Below are 21567 nucleotides of genomic sequence, written 5' to 3'. Positions count from 1 at the left end.
CAATTTGGAGAAAGGTAAGAAATATGCTTCCATTTATACAGTTAAGAAACACATATTAGTGCAGTGATACTCAAACCTGGTTACACATTAAAATCACCTGGGAGACTCTGTAAACTAACAACATCCCACCCCACACGGATCAAATCACATCTCTGAGGGTGATGCCTAAGTATTGGTATGTGCTGTTTTTTGGGGTTGTTTAAGTTACCCAGGTGATTCTAACACAGCCAGGTTTGAGAATCCCACCTAGGGCATTGACTCTCAAATTTGGCTGCATATTAGAATCACTTGGGGGAAGACAGTGGCCGATTAAAAACACTAATGCTTTGATCCTGTTATAAGTTGAATTGTGTGTCCCCTCCTCTGCCAAAAAAAAAAAAAAAAAAAAAAAAGTCTGTTGAAGTCCCAATCCCCAGTACCTCAACATGTGACTGTATTTGGAGATGGGTTATGTAAAAAGGTAAAAAGAGGTCATTAGGGTGGCCCTACTCTAATAAGACTGTTGTTCTTATAAAGGAAGGAGAACAGGATACAGATGGGTACAGAGGGAAGACCACATGAAGAAACCAGGAGGAGAAGATGGCAGAGAAGAGAAGCCTCAGAAGAAACCAAACCTGCCAACACCTAAATCCTGGACTTCTACCCTCCAAAACTATGAAAAAAATCAACTTCTGTCGTTTAAGTCACCCAGACTGTGGTACTTTGTTATGGCAGCCATGGAAAACAAATACAGGTCCCATTCCCAGAATTCTGATTTTGTAATTGCGGAGGCAACCCTGGATCTGGGCTTTTTAAATGCTCCCAGGTCATTCTAATGTGCATTCAGGGTTAAGAGACACTGCTGTAGGTATCCTAAAATCTGATTTCACCTGTCCTCTACTTGATATTAGGAAAGCAGCAGTTGCTTATACTTACCAACATCTCTCTACTAAAACTATTAAATGGATGTAATCAAGAAAATAAATAGAAAATTAAGTATTTTATTGAGAACATTGCTTCATCCCAGTTAAGAACTCCCACTGGAGATAGTGCCATTGATCCTCCTTCTCACCACCACCCCCATTAATGGAAGGTATGTTATTTTCTTATGAAATATTTAATATCTGTTCCCTATAATTCACAACTTACAAACAGGATCATTCCAACCATTTGTGTTCACAAACTCAAATGTTCTTATTTCTATTTATCTTTCCACCCTTAATATTGCCATTTTCTTGTCTCTACTTGAGATTAATGAAACTTTGCACAATTATTTCAAAATATGGGTTTTAATAGCTTCAGTGTCAACTTGGAATGCAACAGCTATGCATTATCTTTCTTTCCCCATAAAAGAGATCTAGTGGCTTCTGAATCACACAAACCTCAGATCCAATCAGCCCTGCCACTAAACAGCTGTGCGACCTTCAGGAAGTTATATAAACTCTCCAAGCTTCCAGGTATTCCCCTTGAAAGGACTAGGTATGTGTTCCCCTGGCCCTTTCCCCACTAACTGCTGGTAGGAGATGGCAACAAGTGGAGATTTGGGCCCAAGATAAAAACCGTGTTTTGAGGATGGTAGGACAACCCAAAAAAGCTGAAGACCCCTTGCCTAGCTTGGATATTATTTGAGGGATAATTAAATGTCTATCTTGTCTGAAACACTCTATTTAGAGAACACTACATCACAGCAGCAAAGCTTGTACCATATTCTACATATTCGCTTCTGTGGAGACAAGTTTGAGGAAACTATTCTGGAATTTTGGAAGAAACTCTTATGGAAGATACAAGAGCAATGAGGAGGTTACTATAGAAGTTCAAATGCAAGAGTCAGTGGCTTGGAATACTACAGTATGACAATGGAGGTGGATGTGGAAGTTGGTAAACATACACTTTGGAAGTACAATGAACATAAACTGATGATGCACTGAATGTAAAGGAACATGTCAAAGATGGCTCCCAAGGTCCTAAGAAGATAGAAGAATTATTGACTCATGAAGACTGGAAAAGAACTATAATTCTAGGGGAAGATTAAGAAATTTAAACTTGTAAAATGTAAGATATCTGTGAGACATAGATGTGATCATGTCACAGTTGAAGGTCTGTGCCAGTGACATGGGAGTAACTTCTCTATTCATCTCCAGACTTGGGATTGTTGCCCAACAGGTCCCAAGTACAATGCACAAAGTGAGCACAGCCACACTAATACCACCTTAAATATTTAGGAAACATTATGGGACCCCAAGTCATTCATTCATTCCTGTACATGGAAAAAAAATCCTTGATCCTTCTCTTGGTTTTATTTTATAGCCTTCTCTTTGGCACTAATGGACCGTAAGTTCTTTTAATCCTTTTGTAAAGCACCTGACTGATTTATATTTAATCTTTCATTGTAGCTGTGTATAGTTTATGTTTGTTTTCAAAATTCTATGCCTAAGGTTTATTTTTAAAATGTCTTTGTCCAAACAATCTCTGCAACATTTCAAGGATGATATGGCAGAAAACATTATAGTGTGCTTGGTGACGCAAATCAACAGAAGTAGCTGGTGAGGGAGATGAGACAAAGAGGCTTAACAAAATTTATCCAGCCCATTTACAATAGCTTCAAAGAAACAAAATACTTAGGAATAATTTTACCCAAGGAGGTGAAAGATCTGTACAATGAAAACTACAAAAGATTAATGAGAGAAATTGAAGAAGACATAAATAAATGGAAAGATTATCCATGCGCATAGATTGGAAAAAATAACATTGTTAAAATGTCCATCCTATCCAAATGGTGTACAGATTCAATGCAATCCCCACCAAAATTTCAATGACATTTCTCACAGACACAGAAAAAGCAGTTCTAAAATTCATAAAGGATCTTACAGGACCCCAAATAGCCAAAACAATCTTGAAAAAGAACAAAGCTGGAAGCCCACTTCTTGATTTCAAAACATCCTAAAAGCAACAGTAGTTGAGACAGTGTGCTACTGGCATAAAGTAGCATACATAAATCAACAGAACAGAACAGACATCCCAGAAATAAATTTATGCATTTATGGTCAATTGATCTTTGGCAAGTGTGCTAAGAACACACAATGAAGAAAGGACAGTCTCTTCAATAAATAGTTTTGGGAAAACTGGGTATCCATATGCAGAAGAAAGAAAACGGACCTTTATCTCACACCAAATTCAAAAAGCAACTCAAAACAGATTGAAGACTTAAATATAGGACCTGAAATTATAAAACTACTAGCAGAAAACACAGGGGGAAAGCTATGTGACATTGGTCTAGGCAATGATTTTTTTGTATATGACTTTAAAAGCACAAGCAAAAAACCTTAAGCACCTTAAAAGCACAAGCAACAAAAGCAAAAATAGACAAACGGAATTACATAAAACTAAAAAGTTCTGGCACAGCAAAGGAAACAATCAACAGAGTGAAGAGACAACTCACAGAATGGTAGAAAATATCTGCAGACTGTACATCTGATAAGAAGTTAATATTCAAAATATATAAGAAACTTAGGCAACTCAATAGCAAGAAAACAAATAACTCAATTTTAAAACAGGGAAAAGACCTGAACAGACATTTCTCAAAAGACATACAAATGGCCAACGGGTATATGAAAACATGTTCAACATCACTAATCATCAAGAAAATGCAAATTAAACCAAAATAAGATATTACCTCATGCCCATTAGAATAGTTATTGTCAACAGATAAGTGTTGGAAAGATATGTGGAAAAAAGGAAAGGCTTGTACATTGTTGGTGGAAATATAAATTAATATAGCCACTATGGAAAACAATGGAGGTTTATCAAAAAATTAAAAATAGAATTATCATATAATCCAGCAATACCACTTGTTGGTGTACATCTAAAGGAAATGAAATCAATATGCTGAAGAGATATCTGCACTCCATGCACTGCAGCACTATTCATGATAGCTAAGATGCGGTATCAACCTAAGTGTCCATCAATGCATGACTGGATAAAGAAAATGTGAGGGGGGGGGTGTTTAATATATGTATACATACACACAATAGAATACTACTCAGCTGGAAAAAAGGGATCCTGTCATTTGTGACAACATGAATGAACCTGGAGGAATTATGCTAGGTGAAATAAGCTAGGAACAGAAGAACAAATACTGCATGATCTCACTTATATGTGGAATCTAAAAAAGCTGAACTTTAGAAGTAGATAGTAGAATGACAGCTGCCAGACACTGGGAATTGGCGTAGGTGGGAGATGTTGGTCAAGGGGTGCAAAGTGTCAGATAGAATAAATAAGTTTGGGAGATCTATTGTATAGTATGGTGACTATGGTCTGTAATAACATATGGTATAGCTGAAATTCACTAAGAGAGATTCTCTTTTAACTTTTAGGTTCAAGGGGTACACATGCAGGTTTGTTGTATAGGTAAATTGCGTGTCACAGGGGTTGGGTGTACAGATTATTTTGTCACCCCGGTAATAAGCATAGTACCCGATAGGTAGTTTTTCGATCCTCTCCTTTTCGATCCTCTCCCTTCTCCCACCCTCTACCCTCAAATAGGTTCCCGTGTCTGTTGTTCCCCTTTGTGTCCATGTGTTCTCAATGTTCAGTTCCCACTTATAAGTGAGAATATGCAGTATTTGGTTTTATGTTCCTGCATTAGTTCACTTAGGATTATGGCCTCTGGCTCCATCTATGTTGCTGCAAAGAACAAGATCTTGTTCTTTTTATGGTTACATATTAATAGCATCCTATGGTGTCTATGCACCACATTTTCTTTATCCAGTCTACCACTGATGGGCATTTAGGTTGATTCCATGTCTTTGCTATTGTGAATATTGTTGTCATAAGCATACATGAGTCTTTAGGGCAGAATTAATTATATTCCTTTGGGTGTATACAGAATGGTAATTCTGTTTTAAATTCTTTGAGAAATTGCCACACTGCTTTTCACAGTGGCTGAACTAATTTACATTCCCACCCCAGCAGTGTATAAGTGTTCTCTTTTCTCTGCAAACTCACCAGGACCTGTTATTTCTTTACTTTTTCACAACAGCCATTCTGTCTGGTGTAAGATGGTATCTCATCGTGGTTTTGATTTGCATTTCTCAAATGACGAGTGATGTTGAGCATTTTTTCATATGCTAGTTGGCCGAGTGTATGTCGTCTTTTGAAAAAGTGTCTGTTCATGTCCTTTGCCCACTTTCTAATGGAGTTGTTTGTTTCTTGCTTGTTAATTTAAGTTCATTTAGATTCTGAATATTAGACCCTTGTCAGATGCAGAATTTGCAGATATTTTCTCCTATTCTATAGGTTGTCTGTTTACTCTGTTGATAGTTTCTTTTGCTGTACAGAAGTAAAAGTGATATTAAATGTTCTCACAAAGAATGATACGTATGTGAGGTGACCGATATGTTAATTTGCTTGATTTAATCATTTCACAACATATACATATATGAAAACATTACTTGGTATACCATAAATATATACAATTTTTGTCACCTATAAAATGTTTTTATTTGTCAACTATAAAATATTTTTCTTTCCTAACGAAGAAAAAAAACTTATCCAGAGGTCAGAATTTAAGTTTATGCCTCTCTTATCTGCAAATACCTCATTCAAATAAAATCAATCATCTTAATAGTGCTTTTGAATATGAGAGAGAAAAAAAGAAACCTTCTGTCTTGGTTGCTATGGTTACAAGAAAGGCGTTGTGGATGTGAATATGCCGACTTCACAAAGTCAAAAGCAAGAACAGTGATATTCTCAGCACTGATAAACACTCTGCCACTACAGCTGCACATTTACAAACTTCCATGAACTCAATGAAAGTGGATTCAGGGATCCATTAGGTATTTTATCATATTATATATCATCCCCAGCTCACACTACTTTTAAAAGAGCTGAAGAAAGAAATCTCTTGATAGACAGCTTCCTGTCCATTTACAACCTAGAAGGTACTTAACAAAAAACAAACAAAAAAACTTGCTGGCAAACCAAACTGTTTTTACTGAGATAAGAAAGGAACCATAAACACAATCATTTTAAAACACTCATATTTTAAGTATAGCTGCTAATATTGAATGACAGTTGCCATAAACTCTAATTGGATGAGATGCATTAGAGTTAAGTGTGTTGAGCCAAAATGCTCTTACATTTGCCGTACAGATTTCCGGGAGCAATTCACAGTATGTATTTCTGCAGCTATAACCATTTTTAACCCAGATTACTCTTTCAGGAAGTTTATTTTAAGCTCAGTAATTTAAATACTGTACCCAAAAAATACATAGAAAGGAAGAAAGTAAGACTTTACAAAATTATTATACCGGCCATTATATATATGTAGACAATTATTATATAGACAATTATCCAGTCTACCATTATAAGCATTTAATATAGAATAAGAAAGAGCTCTGTACTGTATCACATCAAGAACCTTCTTCCCACCCTTAAGAAACATTCTGATCTTAAATCACCCTGCAGGCCCAGTTCCAATGACTTCCATTAGCTCTCAATTATCCACGATGATAATGAACCAGAACAAATAGTCAATTCACCAATTACCCTCATTTTGCCCAAATATCACAGCCTTTTCCTTAACTAATATAGCTAAAGATTTGCAATTAATCTATTAATCTTGTTATTTTCCTTTCTACCAGCTCTGAGGCAATTAGTATATAGAAACAACACATCCTAGCTAACACGGCGAAACCCCGTTTCTACTAAAAATACAAAAAATTAGCTGGGCGTGGTGGCAGGCGCCTGTAGTCCCAGCTACTTGAGAGGCTGAGGCAGGAAAATGGCGTGAACCCGGGAGGTGGAGTTTGCAGTGAGCCGAGATCGCACCACTGCGCTCCAGCCTGGGCAACAGAGAGAGACTCCGTCTCAAAAAAAAAAAGAAAAGAAAAGAAAAAAAAAAGAAACAACACAAAGATCAGATGGGAGTCAGGAATAAAAGAAAGAGAAAAAGAGAACAACTTAGATAATTCTCCAACTTGATATTTAGCTCCTGAATAATTAAGAATCAACTAGGATATAGTGCCCACCACACTCACTGAAATTTTTTAAAATTCTCTTTTCATACCTTTAAGTCAAGGGCAAGCATTTTAAAAAGCAGACAGCCAATAACTGCTCCTCTCACACATACTTTGTTTCTAGGAGTAGATACTTTAAACTATTTCCTTTATGAAATTCTAACTTATTGTTTTTGTTGATTGGCCCTAAACCTCACCAAAACAAAACCAGCAGACCTAAGCAAATCAGGATGCCTCCCAGTTTCAGGTGATCTCTTTTTCCTTTTAACACTCACAGTGAAGTACCTAACATGCTCTTCTATTTCTTCACCATTCTGAATGCCATCTCCCAACCCTGCTTTAATACCAATTTACTGCCACAGCCCATGTCTCACTTACCTTTTAATTCCTGCAATACCTGGAATAGTGTCTTGTGCATAGTAGGTGACTAAGAAATTGATCTTGAGTTGAAGTAAGTTAAAAACGCCTTTCTATACACATGCAAAATAGTGAGTTAGCAGGAACAGAAAACCAGACACTGCATGTTCTCACTTATAAGCGGAAGCTGAACAATAAAAACACATGGACACAGGGAGGGGAACAGCACACACTGGGGCCTGTTGGGTTTCGGGGGTAGGGGGACGGAGAGCATCCGGAGAAATAGTCAATGCATGCAGGACTTAAAATCTAGGTGGTGGGTGACAGGTACAGCATACCACCATGGCACATGTTTACTTATGTAACAAACCTCCACGTCCTGCACATGTCCCAGAACTTAAAATTAAATTAAATTTTTAAAAAATAGTTGTCAAAAAAGTGTAAGTACCTCAAAATGGGAAATAACTGTGTTCAGTGCAGTATAAAAAGAGGTCCTAGACAGCAATTCCTAAACCATCACAAGCTGAAGAAAATACCCAAGTTCACTGCATAATCTCATTCAACAGAATCAGAGCACTGAAACTAGCCACATCTCATCAGATGGTAACTGTGGAATGAGTGAGTATCAGAGGACCGTGCAATCAATATGAGTAGCAATGACCCAACAGAGAAAGTATGGGGAAGATCACAGAAGCCTAAAACTGATAAATTGGCAGTTTTTCAGGTCCTTTGGTCACATCATGTCTTGCTCATTACCCATTCAAAAGAATTTCCTTTAAAATAGTCCAGTTCTGCTCTATGCAGGATATTTTACAATCTAGCCTTAAACAAAATTGAATATACATATGTAAATTATGTAAAATGACCACAGCCCTCCAATCTTGACAATTTTAACCTTAACAATTTAAACCTCTCCACTTCCCCTTTCATGTTCAACTGACCTGTGTAGTAATAAGACATTCAAGAAATAATTTTATCATAGTCCTTTATGCTTCCCACTGAATTTAAAACTGGGAATAAAGGCCTCTGTCCTATGAAAAGGTTAGATCATTGGTTGGTTGGGTGATTGGATGGTTGGGTGGGTGGGTGGTTGGTTGGTTGGTTGGTTGGATGGTTGTAGGTTGGTATGAGGAAGGCAAGAGGTCTGTCTGTTTTTCTTGAATCATACTCAATAAGGCCATCTCCAAACAGGAAGACAGGAACCCCACCAAGATCATTTGTATAAAGGTACTGGTAGCTTCTGCCATAAAAAGGAAAAGAATGGGTGGAATTTGCATGCAGAAATGAATAATTTAATTGAAGATCAGCCGGTGTAGACTGCCTTATAAGTTGTTACCACCTACAGCAACAGCTGAGCCTCCTTGTAATTATAGTTCTATCAATGACTTTATCCTTTAAAGAAAAAAACAAAACCCTGAAATATCCTCAGAGCACTATAAATGATAGCAACTATTCCAGAATGCTGCTCTGAGGTGGGTGAGGAAAGTTTAAGTCTGACTTTCACCGACCAGATCTAAACACTTTTATGGGGGCAAAGGGAGCCCAGGCTTTGTTGCTAGCAATAGATACTGCTTCTTAGGCTCTATCTTCCCTTCCGAGACACCTCCCAGTTTCTTTTCCCCATCAAGGTGGCTCTTATTTTTATTCCAGCTGGAATTTACCACACGAAACTTAAGAGGGTGAGCATATAATGTGACTTAGCCCAAACCCTTCACTTACCTGCCCTGCCACCCTCCAACTGACCCCTCCCTCATGACCTTCTGTCCACAGCCCCTGCTCATTCAGCACTGATGTAGAATAGGGCATAGAGTAAAGAGTAACTGTCTACCACTTTCAGCAGCCTATCTTTATAGAAAACAAGATCATAGAAGGCACAATAAACCAAATAAGCCCTTCCCAGATAGAAAAAAGAATTTTGACAGTGCTGGCCTCCTTATGTGGGAACTTTTGTGAGTTAAAAATGTTATTAATAAAATTGCAAATGTGCCCCTCCATATGTGTCCTGGTAGGAGCAAGATGGCTCCTGAAAATTATGCAGGCAGATGACCTACTGATTACAATTCTTCCTCACATCTGCAGTGTGTTGCAGCTCAGAAGGCCTGACCAATTGTCGCTGTATGGTGCCTAGAGTTCTATGAACATACATTATTTTTCCAAAACATACAAGGAAATGAAAAGCATCAAAGAATAAGGTATAGTAGGAAAATGAGGCCTCTTTACACAATAAACTATTAAGAAGAAAAACAAAAGACCCAGTTATTTCATTTTATTTTAACCCCTTAGTTTTCACAGATTTAAAGTCATCAAGTATAAAAGAACCCAAAGATCTTTCCCTCAAGACATTTCACCAAATAGCTCAGCTGCCAAACATCTGAATTTGAGTTCAGTCATATCATTTGCATGTACTCTATTTTGTGAAGAACAGATCTGTTGAAGTAGTGTTTCTTATTACCAAAATTGTATGTTTCCCTGAAGCAATGTAGTAATTAAAGATTCTCCTTGACTGATATTTTCAAAAACGTCTATTTAAAGTGGGAGGTTGGGATATGTGGTAAGTCTTATGAAAGTGTGAAGTAGTTAAAAGATCTAAATGGCACATATTCCATTGCAGATCACTTAAGTTACTTTTAGGTTGTTAATATTTATATAGAGCAGTAGTAATGGATTTTTCTTTACTTCAGAAGTTCCAAGATTAGTAGGCATTTGCACAGATTAATGCACACTCTTCCATGCAGATTCACCCCATGGGAATCTTTTTCCCTCTCACTATTTGATACTCAGTGAGACATCTGTGTATCACAGGAGAAAAAATGTCAAAAGAACAACTTTAGGTAATGTTTGATTCAATAAATAAATTGAAATTAAGTATGTTATTTTTGTTTTCTTTTTCTCTCTATTATTCTATAACCTCACACTGATAGAGTAGAGAAAGGATAAGGCAATGCAAGTCAACGAATGAGAAACAAAGATGGACGAAGAACTAAAGGAAAGTCTCTGTGTCACTTACTTTACTAGTTACCTAGCACTATTTTTAACTCTCTCATTAGAATTCATACCTGCCCAGAATCCAAATGTGAAGCTGTCCAGTACTCTGTTCTAAAATCAAAACACATCAAATGCCCAGCTTTCAATTATTCCTATAAAATATATCTTAATCACTCATATCCCTTCTACCTAACCTTCTGAAGTACCTGAAAACTGTCAAGAGAAAAGGAAGGAATTCTTGATATGAATCCCACTAAGTCACTGTGACTCACAGAAATGGCCAGGCCACTCCTGCTTATCTGCTAATAACAGCTGCAGCCACTTCCAAGTGAAGAGCAGGAGCCTTCCTGCCCACCAAACAAAGAGTGGAAACAGGAAAGAATCTTCATTCAACAGTTAAGGAGCATGCTGCCTCATCTTCTGGAAGGTGGAGCTTCCTTCTAGGGTGTTTATAAGACTGCTGATACAAATGTATAAAACCCAAATCAGGAGAAGGCGTTTACAGTCGGCCCTCCATATCCATGGGGGATTGGTTCCAGGACCCCAGAAGGATACCAAATTCAAGGATGCTCAAGTCTCTTATATAAAATCGTTCAGTACAGTATAACAAATGTCACTATGGCATTAATGAGGCTAGAAAATGACTGGCCTGGAAACTGTTTATTCATTAACATAATTTAAAAACTAACAATTCACTGAAGCATATACATTAGCAATCACAGAATCTCATTTAGTTAAGTGACACATGCCAATGCTAAAATGTTTTCATTATAGAAAAGTTGAAAAAATTAAAGAAAAGTGTAAAGAAAAAGATTACCAAAGGGGAAACAATATAATCCAAACAGAAGGCAATGACTATTGACATGGTGGTATATTTTTCCAGGTATTTTTCTAGGCATATTTATTTTTGAATTGTTGTACTGAGTTGTATACATAATTGTGAATCGATTCTGTTGCTTCATTTACTATTGTAATATCTAAGTTATGAGAAACTCTTTATAAATATCATGTTTATGACTGAGTTTAATCTTGGAACTAAGCAAAGGCGAAGACAAGGACTCATCAGTGATTTAACACCTTTTTAAAATCAAAGTTCAAGGATACACTTCCATCATTAACATTTCATCATATTGTTTTCATAAATACTTTTAGAATTGTGGGATCCAGTCCAAGTCAAAAAAAAGAGAGGCCCCTAACAGTGCTTAACACTTTCAAAATAATAATTCATTTCATAAATCTTCAGAGCAAAAACTATACCAGTGGTAATAATGTTAGCACAGATTCCACTCAGAGCATCTTGAATATTTATCTAAGACATATTCCCAGCATTGGCTAGTATCTATACTTCTTTAAAAATATCATGGGGTCAAGAGAGAATTTTCATGTAAGTTAACTTCCTAGAGGCTCCTAACAGCTCTTCATAGTTAGTACTTAGTGAAAAATAAGCAACATTTGCTTGCTTAATGCCACTGAGTACAGAGTCAAGGAGATTTAACCATGACAATTAAGTCATGTTGAGTGATTATATAAATTGGAAGAAATTTCTTGTCCAAAGTGAAGAGCTAATACATATATCATTCTGGATGCTTACTCATGACTAATCATGTATTGAGCAATAAATGCAAAAGGAAAAATTGAAACTGGATGAAAGGAAGTTTCTAAAACTGTGTACCTTTGGTTGAAATATATGCATATAATGACTAGATGCAGATATAAAGCAATATACCAGTCAAAAAAATCATACCATCAAATTTCATTTAAAAATGACCCTTGGTTCTAAATTTAACCTTAAGAGTTTGTGCATTTTTCACAAAATGGATCCTTCTTTGTGCTTTTCCTAAAAGAGGGGAAAACTACACCATATTTGCTTGTCAATTTTCACATAATCTGGCCATAACGTCACTAATGCTAGTCATCAGTGTCTGTTTGGGTTATTCCTGAGAAACAATATAACCTTAAAATTTTCCATAATAAACATAGATTTTGACACTCAAATTATTTCATCTTAGTATCTCACCCATGCACACTTGAATCAAAAGTTTGACCCATGAAGGAAGGTGTCTAGTGATAGGATCCCTCCTCCCAAGTAGTCCTTTCAAGTGAGCCAGAGAGGTTTCTAAATCTGGAAACCAGCATAGCCATTTCTCCAGAATTTTTGTAAAAATGCCCTGTGAGTTGATTTATGTAATACTTGGCTGTTTGCCTTGAAAACACTAATTTTGTTCATTACAATGCTACTTTTGTTTTTCTGCCTTTCTTCTTTGTATTTTTAGCATTAGGAAAAGACAGAAGGTAACCCTCAAAATGATATAAGAACATATCAACCAAATTCTTCTTGAAATCCCAAAGGAAAGAGATATGAAGCATCACAGAAGAGGGTGAATACATTGAGGAGGGGCTCACTGACATTGGTGGTGCCAAGATGAGTTAAAGCAATGAATGGAGACAGAATTAAATAACATTAAATGACATGGTAGAATGCCATTCCCCTTTCAGTTCTCTTTCAATCCCTCTGATTACATCACAAAGAACATTTAAGTTTGCTATTCTTTAACACCCCTCTGACAATAACTGTGATAGATAAAAAGATGGCCACAAATTCTTCCCTACTATTTTCCTTGAATCTGAACTAGACTAAATCAATAGAAAGTGGTTAAGATGTTGTGGGACTTCAGAGCCTAGATCCTAAGAAACCTCAGTGTCCACGAAGACTTCTTTGAGCACTCACTCTTGGAACTTAGCTGCCACATGTGATGACAAACCATATGAAGAAGCAACGTGTAGGCACTACAGGAAATAGCTTCAGGTGGTCCCAGCTAACAGGTAGCAGCCCTTGCCCAGCCAAATAAGACAACCACCATGAACATCCAGCCCAATCAAGCCTTCAGATAATCCCTGCCCCAGCTGTCAAATGAAACCTCATGCCAAACCCAAACGAGTACCACAGGATAGCCAAGTCAACCCACAAAAATGTGAGTGATAGTAATAAAGTATTATTTTAAACCACTAAGTTTTGGGTGGCTTGTTTTGTAGCAACTGATAACCAGAAGGCTTCCTGCTCCCCAGTTTCAAGAAAGAAACAATAGGCTGCAGTTTCAGCAAATGCTCAGGCCAATAGTAGACAAATGATAAAAATACTACTTTTGATCTTATTTATGTTTGTGCCATGTGATAGTGGGTTTTTATTTATGGTCACGGTTAGAAAAGGAAACATCAAATGAATACAAAGTTAAAGAGATAAATTTTTTAAATATCATGTAAATTATAATTTGAGTTTGAAAGCTCATAACAAAAAATGGGATGGTGAATGGCCATGAATGGCTGACATATGGGAAACATTGCATAAAGATAAAGGATAACATGGAAAGGTTCTAAGGGAATAGACTAGGCTCAGAAACAGAAACCTCTTATTTTGCCGAAAGAGGAAAAATGGCAGTGCAAAATCCACAAGTGGGTTCAGCCATTGCTTGTCACATTCTGATGTTTTCTGTCTATGTGTCACTACTTATTCCTGAGTCTCTACTACAAAATCTGAGGGTAACTCTGACCTCTCCCACAGGGTTGGTTTGGGGCTCTACAGCATGTTATTGAATCTACTCATATACTCTTTGGAGGTAGAAAAAAATCACAGTGAGCCACTGAAGCTTGACAAGTTATTTGCTGACATGCTGTGAACAAGAAATTTACACATGTTGCAGAGCAGCAAGTAAGGATTCATAAAGATGAGAGGGAAAACAAGACCCTCTCAAAGACAAACCAAAAGCCATAACTGACAAACATGGTTTGAATAGAAGGAAAGCTGACCTTCAAAACAAGACTGAATTTCATTCAGAATGTATTTAAGATCCAGAAGAAAGGACAGATGTGCTACAAATAGAGTGACAAAATATGATACTTAAGAGCATTTAAAACTGAGTAGAAAAATCAGGCCTCCAGCTAAAAGAGAGATTGAAATAAAAAGGGTTAATGACAAAGGTGTGGGAAGGTTTGGCAGGAGGCTCAGGTGTAGAGGAGGTCTGAGGGAGGGAGGGAGGGAGTGTTAGTGAGTGCATGGAGAAAAGTTGTAGTTTAAGTACAACTAGCAGACCATTAACATTTGTGATGGATGTCCTCAGGCTTTTGTAAATACCACTACAACATATGATTTCCTCCATAAGATACACACTTGAGAAGATGTGGGTACAGGCTTTCTCCTTGGCTAGGAGTGGCTCCAACAAATTAGTCTTGCATTCTCACTGTCATATTTATGATTTGACCCAATTACAAATCACCACATTGAAGAGCTTAAAGTTCATTCCCAAATAATAGAAACTGAAAATGTTAAATCTGGGAAAGCCAAGAGTCTACTGTATTCACTTGGGAAGAAATTTCTTCTCCGAAGCTAAATGTTGATGATTAAGCAATCCACTAGCTAGAACTGAACCACCCCACTCAAAATTCAAGCTAACTGATTTTTTTTAACCAACCAGTTTTTAAAACTTCTCCAATATACTTCTATAGCACATAAACAAATCCCTCACAACTCTGAAAATTTTATTTTATATTTTTCACTTTATCACCCATATAAATACAGATTTTTTTTCTCAATACTTAAAAGTTTTCAGTGTGGGAAACAGCATGTGGTGTTGATAATTTCCTAGCTGGCACATTCATAAATTCAAGATTATTGAGAACTACAACAGTGTCCACAAAAGCCCATCAGGAAAAGTAAAAAAATGATTCTTAATCTTTTCATTTATAAATCACTTTTTCCATCTTAAAAACCAAAGCCATAATATTATGCTACATTTCAGATTGTTTGATTGCCCGAATTTATTCAACAAATGGGTAGGGAATCAGCTAGAAATTTGCATTCCTTTCACTTTATTCTATGATCAGTTCTAGATTATTCTCAAATATTATGGAAACCCTAAATGTAATATCTAAATGTAACGTTAAAAACTCTAGATGTAATACCTGAAATGCTCTGGGTTTTCAGTCAACCACTTAAGTCCTCAGAATATAATGAATACGTTCCTACTCATGACCCCCCCAGATAAGAAGGATGCTAAATTCAACTGTTGCTCTCCCTGTGCTGACAGGCAGGCCTGCACAGTGCTCAACAGTGAACTGGAGCCAGTCTCGACCCTGTGAGCGCTTCATTAAACAAGTTTAGCCCTCTGTACTTCAGTTCCCTGGTCTATAAAGTGCTGTATCAATAATAATAGTATTGCTCATGGGTTGTTGTAAAGATTAAATAGAGTGATACACATAAAATACTTAGCCTAATGCATCTACATACATTTTAGTGCTACTGTTTGTTGTTGTTACTAAGATTTACCACAACTCAAATTAACTCAAATCTAAAGGTGAATTTCTCAGAGCTTTCTCCATTGTCAATACCAGCGGAGGGTTCACCTGAAAAGATGTTTGTGTATTTGTGATATGACTGCTCTCAATTAAGAATTTATCAATCAACCTGCACTTGTCTCTATCTGTACCTAGAATTCTGCTAGATAGGGCACTTTCCTTCACTAACACCACCCAAATACAAAAGGAGAAAATATAGAAACATTAAATATAAAGATAATAACACAAGTTTTCATGACTGTTATATTATGAGATACCCAGTAAAAGAGTTGTAAAAATTCTGATGAGAGAAATAACAGTGTGAACTGGATTTCAGTTTTCTGATATTTCAGAAAAGATATGCAGTTTCTGTTGTACATTAAACTCAAAGAAGTGTATGTCAGGTGAGAGAGACGGTGTGATCAAAGGTACAGAGGTGGAACAAGAGTGGAGTGTGCATAGAAATTAAGTCATGAAAATAGAGATTTTGGTGGGTAAGTACAGGTATGCTTGTTTCTCCAAGTATTAGGTAAAGAAATGCTTATTTATTTATTTATTTAAATTTGATTTGTATTTTTTGAACTTTTATCCATTTATTTAATTCAACTATAAAAGCTTATATCCGCCTGAATTAAGTATGAGGACATTTTTCCACGCCAATATTTATAATCAAGGCATACATTCTTACCACAACCAGTAATTTTTCACCCGAAACTTTGAAAAGGACCCCCATTAATTAATAGAGGTGCCTCTTGTTTTCCTATTTCATAGGTTCCATGCCATTATAAGTAACACTCAGCAACTGATAGATGCTGGTTTGCTATCATTCAATATAAACCAAATTTTCAGAAGAAATACAGTCATGTACCACATAACGCTTTGTTCAACAACCAACCTCATATATGACAGATTATAATACTGTATTTTTTACTGTCCCTTTTCTATTTTTAGATATGTTTAGATGCACAAATACCATTGTGTTATAATTGCCTACAGTATTTAGTACAGTAACATGCTGCATTCTTTGTAGCCTAGGAGCAATAGGTTGTATCATGTAGCCTAGGTGTGTAGTAGGCTACACCATCTAAGTCTGTCAATGTGAGTATACTCTATGATGTTTGTATGATGACAAAATCGCCTAACAATGCCCTGTCGTTAGTGACACATGACTGTACAATCACTAGATACTAAAGGCATAAGTATACATTCAATTTCATCTCCATAGCCTTTCTCATTGAGCTGGGAAATTAACTTGCTCATAAATCAAAATACGAAAGGCTTTCATGGTTTGCAAAGAACATTACATTGGCTTGCAAATAATGCTGGATATTTGCCCACTTTTGGAAAACAGCTGCAACAAAGTTATAGAAAATATGCCAAGTCATTTCACCCTTAGTTCTATATATATTCTTCAGAGGGCACAAGACCACAGCAGGTGTATCTTTTTACACTAGACACTGTCTGTAAGAACTATAATAGTTTGAGCAGCATAAACCTATGTAAGCAACCTTAGGTACTTTTGCATATGTTATTATATACTTACTCTATTTTGCAATCATTCCATTAATTTCAATTGTTTCACTCATCAGAAATGTTACAATAAAATGAAGCAGCCATTTGGTTAATAATTTTTTCAAAATATGAAGTTACCATTTCAAAGGAGCTAGAAAAATAGTAATAATTTCCAATTCCAAGAAAGAAATCTCAGTCTTCCTCAGGCACTCTGTCCTCTGCTTGTCACTGATGTAGCATCCCATGCTACATGGTAGTGTCCAGTTTCTTCATGTTTCACAAACCACTCAACATCAAAAGCCCTGGAGAGAAAGATGATACACACAAGTCTTCCAATGAGCATTCTGAGACAGTCTGTGGAACAGCTGTCCCTTTCACTCTCCCCTGCAGAAATAGCTGTGCCATTCTGAACAGCATTGTGATTAATGTTTCATATTCAAAAGTTTAATTTGAGGGACCACTGATAAATTTTGAGTTGCAGAGTCAAAAAGACCAATGGATAAACAATAACCCAGTTGCTATTGACTTTGTGCCAGAAGACAATATATATGATCTTATTTCATTTTCATGACCACCCTATGGCTAGGCATTATTATTACCCTCATTTTCCAGATAAGGAAATCAAAGCACAAAGAGGTTAGGGAAGTTGCCCAAGATCACACAACTAGTAAATGGTGTGTAGCCAGGATTCAAACCCAAGCAATCTAAGAACTTGTCATTTTCTTCCAGAGACTTAATACAATGAGTTTATTTCTCATTCATGCTTCAAGGTCAACACAGGTCATCAGGAGAGTGCTCTGCTCTTCTTAGTCACTCAGAGAATCAGGCATACAGAAGCTCCATTTGGACACATATTTCCCCATTCATGCAGGCAGGAAAAGGAAATGTAGCAAACCTTGTACCAGCCCTTAAAATCTCCTCCTGGATAGAACATAAGTCACTTCCTCTCTTGTATCATTGGTGATTACAAGTCATATGCCTAACTTCAAAGAGGCTAGGAAATGCATTCTTACTCTGTGTTAGGAAGGCAGACAGCCAAAATATTTTGGAACAGAACTAATGACAACTATAAAGGAAGTCAATGAGTGGGGGTTTTGAAGACACAGGAACATCATTAGAATTGTCAAGGAGGTGGAGCTTCCAATAACTATCTTGATTTTGATTTTTTTAGTTATGTTAAAACATCATGATAGTAAACCACACGTGGGTAAATGCCCTGTAAGAAAATCTTTGTGCTTCAGTACAAAACTATACATTGTCTAGAAAACATCCTTCTGGGTATCTGATTCTGACCCTATGGGTGTTGTCTTACAACTCTATAAATTATAGGTAACCAATTGCAATACAAAACAATTCTTGTCTATAGACATGCACATTATGTCCTGTCCAGTGGAGGTTAAATTGACTTGCTTTCCTCCCAGCAAAAGAAGCTAGTTTTGCCTCCATTTGCATGTTCATTTAAATATTTTTGATCTATAAATATATCTGATCTTTGGATTTATCTTTAAACTAGTTATAGCATCTGCCTTGTTCCTTCATTATGAATTAAGTAAAATCTTTTAACACTATAATAATTTTTATATCTGTATGTGAGTCATTATTTTACTTTGTGTGTGTGTGTGAGAGAGAGAGAGAGAGAGACAGGGTCTCCGTCTATTGCCCAGGCTGGAGTGCAATGGTGCAATCACAGCTCACTGCAGCCTCAACCTCCTAAGCTCAAGTGAACCTCCCACCTCAGGCTCCCCTAGTAGCTGGGACTACAGGTGCATGCTACCTCACCTGGTTAATTTTTCGTTTTTTGTTTTTTGGGATTTTTTTGGCAGAGGTTGAGTTTCGCCATGTTGCCCAGGCTGGTCTCAAACTCCTGGGCTCAAGCTATCTGCCTGCCTCAACCTCCCAAAGTGCTGGGATTACAGGCATGAGCCACCGTGCCTGGCCAACTTTACCCTTGTTAAAAATCTTCTTTTAAATGGACCATTATTTTTTATAATAAACTTTAATTTTTAGAACAGTATCAGACTGTAGAAAAATAATGAAAATAGTACAGAGAGTTCCTATATACTCCATACTCCATTTCTCCTATTTATATCTTACATATTATGGTACATGTTTTTATAGTTAATGAACTATTACTGATATATTAACTAAAATCCATATTTTCTTCTAATTTCCTTAGTTTTTGCCTAATGCCCTCTTTCTGTTCCAGGCTCTCATCCAGGAAACCACACTGCAGTTAGTTGACATGTCTCCGCCTTAGGCTCCTCTCGGCTGTGATAGTTTCTCATTCTTTTCCTGTTTTTGATTACCTTATTAGTTTTGAGTACTGGTCAAGTATTATATAACATGTCCCTCAACTGGGATTTATCTGATGTTTTTCTCATGATCAGACTGGGGTTATGGGTTTGGAGGAGGAAGACAACAGAGGTAAGGTGCCATTTTTATCATATCAAGTGATAAATATGTATGTATAGAGAATATATACTATCAAATGATTTCTCACTGTTGAGGTTAACCTTGCTCACCTGGCTAGTTTTTGTCGGGTTTCTCCACTGTAAAGTTACTAACCCACCTTTCCACACTGTACTCCTTATATCAGTATGGACTCACGGATCTATTTTATTTGGGGTGGCGGTGGGGCAGGTTCCAGTACTACTTTATGTTGTTGCTCAAACAGTTCCAGTGTTGGCCATTGGAAGCTCTTTCAGTTGGCTCCTGGGTCCCTTTGATATAACCCATTCTTGTGGATTTGTTTGTTGTTGTTATTGTTTTGTTTTAAGCTCTTCCTTACTTCATGGCACTACAAGATACTACAGGTTCATCGCGTACATCTCCTGCCCAGTCCTAGAATCATCCACTTACATAAGGAGCCTTGGTTCCTTTTCCTTGGTTCCTTTTATCATCTTGTCACATTCTCATTCAATCCTAGGATCCCCCAACCCCTTAAATTATTTTTTCATTTGCATACATTAAGGTTCACTCTGTGTACTATAAAGTTCTATGGGTTTTAACAAATACATAGTATCATATATCCATAATTACAATATCATACAAAATAGCATCACCACCCTAAAAAATTCTCTGTACTTCACCTACTCAACCCTGCTTCCTCTGCCAGCAACCACTAATAGTTTTACTATTACTACAGTCACTTTTCCAGAATATCATATAATTGGAACCATAGAGTATGTAGCCTTTCACTTAGCAATATGCATTTAAGATTCATCCGCCGGGCGCGGTGGCTCACGCCTGTAATCCCAGCACTTTGGGAGGCCGAGGCGGGCGGATCATGAGGTCAGGAGATCGAGACCATCCTGGCTAACACGGTGAAACCCCGTCTCTACTAAAAATACAAAAAATTAGCCGGGCGTGGTAGCGGGCGCCTGTAGTCCCAGCTACTCGGGAGGCTGAGGCAGGAGAATGGCATGAACCCGGGAGGCGGAGCTTGCAGTGAGCCGAGATCGCGCCACTGCACTTCAGCCTGGGCGACTGAGCGAGACTCCGTCTCAAAAAAAAAAAAAAAAAAAAAAAAAAAAGATTCATGCATTTCTTTTTGTGGCTTGATAGCTATTTCTGTTTATCAATGAATAATATTTTATTTTATGATATACCACAATTTATCTAATCACCTATTAAAGGACATTTTTGTTGTTTCTAGTTTTCAGAAATTATTAATAAAGCTGTCAAAACATTCACATGTAGGTTTTTGTGTAGACAAGTTTTCAAATCCATTTGGTAAATAACTAGGAGTACAATTTCTGGTGTGATAAGACTATATTTAGCTTTGTAGGAAACTGTCAAACTATCTTTTAAAGTGGCTGTTCCATTTTGTTTTCCCAGAAGCAATGAATGAGGGTTCCTTTTGCTCTGCATCCTTGCCAGCAATTGGTATTGTCAGTTTTTTTGGATTTTTGCCATTCTAATGATGTACAGTGGTTTCTTATTGTTGTTTAATTTGCAATTCTCATCTACAGCCATGCTACCTTGAACATGCCTAATCTTGTCTAATTTGCAATTCCCTAATGACAAAAATGACATCTTTCCATATGCTTGTCATCATGTATATTTTTAGTGAGGTATCTGTTCAGTTCTTTTGCCCATTTTTTATTTGAGCAGGTAATAACTTTTTAGCCTACATCATTTTGCTGGGCACCGGGCATCAGAGTCCATCTTTGATTTTCCCTTCACTCTTATTTTTGGGCAGTATCTGGTATGCAATTTGAATTGGCCTTCTCTGAAAGCCTGCTCTCTTAACTATGACTCTGTCCTGGTCTCTAAACTGCTGCAGCTGCTGGTAATGAAGATGATGATGATGATGATATATATTGAGTGCTAACTATGTGCCATTGCATGGACTGCATTGTACATATATAAGTGTACAGCATGGATTATT

At 36.9% G+C, this 21567-nt stretch overlaps 1 protein-coding gene across 2 annotated transcripts in view; it reads right to left on the bottom strand.

Moving 5' to 3' along the window:
- PLCL1 (phospholipase C like 1 (inactive)) overlaps nucleotides 1-21567 on the bottom strand; it is a 352562-nt gene that overhangs the window by 217325 nt on the left and 113670 nt on the right. The window lies entirely within an intron of this gene.

This window comes from Pan troglodytes, chromosome 13 (genome assembly GCF_028858775.2).
Source record: "Pan troglodytes isolate AG18354 chromosome 13, NHGRI_mPanTro3-v2.0_pri, whole genome shotgun sequence".
In the NCBI taxonomy this organism is placed as follows: Eukaryota; Metazoa; Chordata; class Mammalia; order Primates; family Hominidae; genus Pan; species Pan troglodytes.
Note: the sequence above shows the minus strand (reverse complement) of the source record. Positions and strands in the feature narration are given on the sequence as shown.